The following is a 5,515-nucleotide window of genomic DNA, read 5'->3' as shown; positions in this document are numbered from 1 at the left end:
TAACTTGATCAGAAGTTCATGATCATCATCATTAGCTTCCTCACTTACTGGTGTGGGAATCACTGGAATTGATTTCTGTGATGAACTACTTTCCAATAAGGGAGCAGGTACTGTTACCGCATCAAGTTCTACTTTCCTCCCACTCACTTCTTTCGAAAGAAACTCCTTCTCTAGAAAGGATCCATTCTTAGCAACGAATATCTTGCCTTCGGATCTATGATAGAAGGTGTACCCAACAGTCTCCTTTGGGTATCCTATGAAGACACATTCTCCGATTTGGGTTCGAGCTTATCAGGTTGAAGCTTTTTCATAAGCATCGCAGCCCCAAACCTTAAGAAACGACAACTTGGGTTTCTTGCCAAACCACAGTTCATAAGGTGTCGTCTCAACGGATTTAGATGGTGCCCTATTTAACGTGAAAGCAGCCGTCTCTAAAGCACAACACCAAAACGATAGCGGTAAATTAGTGAGAGACATCATAGATCGCACCATATCTAGTAAAATACGATTACGACGTTCGGACACACCATTACGCTGTGGTGTTCCAGGTGGCGTGAGCTGCGAAACTATTCTGCATTGTTGACCAAACTCATAACTCAAATATTCTCCTCCACGATCAGATCGTAGGAACTTTATTTTCTTGTTACGATGATTTTCCACTTCACTCTGAAATTCTTTGAACTTTTCAAATGTTTCAGACTTATGTTTCATCAAGTAGATATACCCATATCTGCTCAAATCATCTGTGAAGGTAAGAAAATAACGATACCCGCCGCGAGCATCAACACTCATCGGACCGCGTACATCAGTATGTATTATTTCCAATAAGTCTGTTGCTCGCTCCATTGTTCCAGAGAATGGAGTCTTAGTCATATTGCTCATGAGGCATGGTTCGCAAGCATCAAGTGATTCATAATCAAGTGATTCCAAAACCCATCAGCATGGAGTTTCTTCATGCGCTTTACACCAATATGACCTAAATGGTAGTGCCACAAATAAGTTGCACTATCATTATTAAACTTATATCTTTTGGCTTCAATACTATGAACATGTGTATCACTACTATCAAGATTTAGTAAAAATAGACCACTCATCAAGGGTGCATGACCATAAAAGATATTACTCATATAAATAGAACAACCATTATTCTCAAATTTAAATGAATAATCGTCTCGCATCAAACAAGATCCAGATATAATGTTCATGCTCAACGCTGGCAGCAAATAACAATTATTTAGGTCTAAAACTAATCCCGAAGGTAGATGTAGAGGTAGCGTGCCGATGACGATCAAATCGACTTTGGAACCATTTCCCACGCGCATCGTCAGCTCGTCCTTAGCCAATCTTCGCTTAATCCGCAACCCCTATTTCGAGTTGCAAATATTAGCAACAGAACCAGTATCAAATACCCAGGCGCTACTGCGAGCATTAGTAAGGTACACATCAATAACATGTATATCACATATACCTTTCACTTTGCCATCCTTCTTCTCCGCCAAATACTTGGGGCAGTTCCGCTTCCAGTGACCAGTCCCTTTGCAGTAGAAGCACTCAGTCTCAGGCTTAGGTCCAGACTTGGGCTTCTTCACTTGAGCAGCAACTTGCTTGCCATTCTTCTTGAAGTTCCCCTTCTTCCCTTTACCCTTTTTCTTGAAACTGGTGGTCTTGTTGACCATCAACACTTGATGCTCTTTCTTGATTTCTACCTCCGCGGCCTTTAGCATTGCGAAGAGCTTGGGAATTGTCTTATCCATCCCTTGCATATTATAGTTCATCACGAAGCTCTTGTAGCTTGGTGGCAGTGATTGAAGAAGTCTGTCAATGACACTATCATCAGGAAGATTAACTCCCAGTTGAATCAAGTGATTGTTATACCCAGACATTCTGAGTATGTGCTCACTGACAGAACTATTCTCCTCCATTTTCCGGCTGTAGAACTTATTGGGGACTTCATATCTCTCAATCCGGGCATTTGCTTGAAATATTAACTTCAACTCCTGGAACATCTCATATGCTCCATGACTTTCAAAACGTCGTTGAAGTCCTGGTTCTAAGCCGTCAAGCATGGCACACTGAACTATCGAGTAGTCATCAGCTTTGCTCTGCCAGACGTTCATAACATCTGGCGTTGCTCCTGCAGCGGGTTTGGCACCTAGCGGTGCTTCCAGGACGTAATTCTTCTGTACAACAATGAGGATAATCCTCAAGTTACGGACCCAGTCCGTGTAGTTGCTACCATCATCTTTCAACTTCGCTTTCTCTAGGAATGCATTAAAATTCAACGGAACAACAACACGGGCCATCTATCTACAATAACATAGACATGCAAAATACTATCAGGTACTAATTTCATGATAAATTAAAGTTCAATTAATCATATTACTTAAGAACTCCCACTTAGATAGACATCCCTCTAATCATCTAAGTGATCACGTGATCCATATCAACTAAACCATGTCCGATCATCACGTGAGATGGAGTAGTTTTCAATGGTGAACATCACTATGTTGATCATATCTACTATATGATTCACGCTCGACCTTTCGGTCTCAGTGTTCCAAGTCCATATCTGCATATGCTAGGCTCGTCAAGTTTGACCCGAGTATTCTGCATGTGCAAAATTGGCTTGCACCCGTTGTATGTGAACGTAGAGCTTATCACACCCGATCATCACGTGGTGTCTCGGCACGACGAACTGTAGCAACGGTGCATACTCAGGGAGAACACTTATACCTTGAAATTTAGTGAGAGATCATCTTATAATGCTACCGTCGAACTAAGCAAAATAAGATGCATAAAGGATAAACATCACATGCAATCAATATAAGTGATATGATATGGCCATCATCATCTTGTGCCTTTGATCTCCATCTCCAAAGCACCGTCATGATCACCATCTTCACCGGCGTGACACCTTGATCTCCATCGTAGCATCATTGTCGTCTCGCCAACTATTGCTACTACGACTATCGCTACCGCTTAGTGATAAAGTAAAGCAATTACATGGCGATTGCATTTCATACAATAAAGCGACAACCATATGGCTCCTGCCAGTTGCCGATAACTATGTTACAAAACATGATCATCTCATACAATAAAATTTAGCATCATGTCTTGACCATATCACATCACAACATGCCCTGCAACAACAAGTTAGACGTCCTCTACTTTGTTGTTGCAAGTTTTATGTGGCTGCTACGGGCTGAGCAAGAACCGTTCTTACCTACGCATCAAAACAACGACGATTTTTCGTCAAGTGTGCTATTGTAACCTTCAACAAGGGCCGGGCGTAGTCACACTCGATTCAACTAAAGTTGGAGAAACTGACACCCGCCAGCCACTTGTGTGCGAAGCACGTCGGTAGAACCAGTCTCTCGTAAGCGTACGCGTAATGTCGGTCCAGGGCGCTTCATCCAACAATACCGCCGACTCAAAGTATGACATGCTGGTAAGCAGTATGACTATTATCGCCCACAAATCTTTGTGTTCTACTCGTGCATATAACATCTACGCATAGACCAGACTCGGATGCCACTGTTGGGGAACGCAGTAATTTCAAAATTCTGCTACGCACACGCAAGATCTATCATGGTGATGCATAGCAACGAGAGGGGAGAGTGTAGTCCACGTATCCTCTTAGACCGTAAGCGGAAGCGTTATGACAACGCGGTTGATGTAGTCGTACATCTTCACGATTCGACCGATCCTAGTACGGAAAGTACGGCACCTCCGCGATCTGCACACGTTCGGCTCGGTGACGTCCCACGAACTCTCGATCCAGCTAACTGTTGAGGGAGAGCTTCGTCAGCACGACGGCGTGATGATGGTGATGATGAAACTACCGGCGCATGGGCTTCTCCTAAGCACTGCAACGATATGACCGAGGTGGATTATGGTGGAGGGGGGGCACCGCACACGGCTAAGAGATCAATGATCAACTTGTGTGTCTATGGGGTGCCCCCTCCCCCGTATATAAAGGAGTGGAGGAGGGGGGAGGGCCGGCCCTCTATGGCGCGCTCTGGAGGAGTCCTACTCCCACCGGGAGTAGGATCCCCCTTCCCTAGTTGGACTAGGAGAGAAGGAAGGGGGAGAGAGGGAGGAAGGATAGGGGGCGCCGCCCCCCTCCTAGTCCAATTCGGACCAAAGGGGGTGGGGCGAGCGGCCTGCCCTAGCTGCCCCTCTCTCTCTCCACTAAAGCCCATTAGGGCCCATATACTCCTCCAGTATATGCCGAACTCTCTCGAAACCATTCCGATGTCCAAACATAGTCATCCAATATATCGATATTTATGTCTCGACCATTTCGAGACTCCTCGTCATGTCCGTGATCATATCTGGGACTCCGAACTACCTTCGGTACATCAAAACACATAAACTCATAATACTGATCGTCACCGAACGTTAAGCGTGCGGACCCTACGGGTTCGAGAACTATGTAGACATGACCGAGACTCATCTCCGGTCAATAACCAATAGAGGAACCTAGATGCTCATATTGGTTCCTACATATTCTACGAAGATCTTTATTAGTCAAACCGCATAACAAAATACATTGTTCCCTTTGTCATCGGTATGTTACTTGCCCGAGATTCGATCGTCGGTATCTCAATACCTAGTTCAATCTCGTTACTAGCAAGTCTCTTTACTCGTTCCGTAATGCATCATCCCGCAACTAACTCATTAGTCACAATGCTTGCAAGGCTTATATTGATGTGCATTACCGAGAGGGCCCAGAGATACCTCTCCGATACTCGGAGTGACAAATCCTAATCTTGATTTATGCCAACTCAACAAACACCATCGGAGACACTTGTAGAGCATCTTTATAGTCACCCAGTTACGTTGTGACGTTTGATAGCACACTAAGTGTTCCTCCGGTATTCGGGAGTTGCATAATCTCATAGTCATAGGAACATGTATAAGTTATGAAGAAAGCAATAGCAACAAACTAAACGATCATCGTGCTAAGCTAACGGATGGGTCAAGTCAGTCACATCATTCTCTAATGATGTGATCCCGTTCATCAAATGACAACTCTTTGTCCATGGCTAGGAAACTTAACCATCTTTGATTAACGAGCTAGTCAAGTAGAGGCATACTAGTGACACTCTGTTTGTCTATGTATTCACACATGTACTAAGTTTCCGGTTAATACAATTCTAGCATGAATAATAAACATTTATCATGACATAAGGAAATATAAATAACAACTTTATTATTGCCTCTAGGGCATATTTCCTTCATAATCCTACCTGGCGACCCTCTCCTCGTCGCCCTGTGAGTGAGAGAGAGATCACCGGGTTGTATCTGGCACTTGAAAGGGTGTGTTTTATTAAGTATCCGGTTCTAGTTGTCATAAGGTCGAGGTACAACTCCGGGTCGTCCTTTTACCGAGGGACACGGTTATTCGAATAGATAAACTTCCCTGCAGGGGTGCACCACATTGCCCAACACGTTTGATCCCTCTGGCCGGACACACTTTCCTGGGTCATGCCCGGCTTCGGAAGATCAACAC

This window comes from Aegilops tauschii, chromosome 6, assembly GCF_002575655.3.
Source record: "Aegilops tauschii subsp. strangulata cultivar AL8/78 chromosome 6, Aet v6.0, whole genome shotgun sequence".
Classification (NCBI taxonomy): Eukaryota; Viridiplantae; Streptophyta; class Magnoliopsida; order Poales; family Poaceae; genus Aegilops; species Aegilops tauschii.
Note: the sequence above shows the minus strand (reverse complement) of the source record.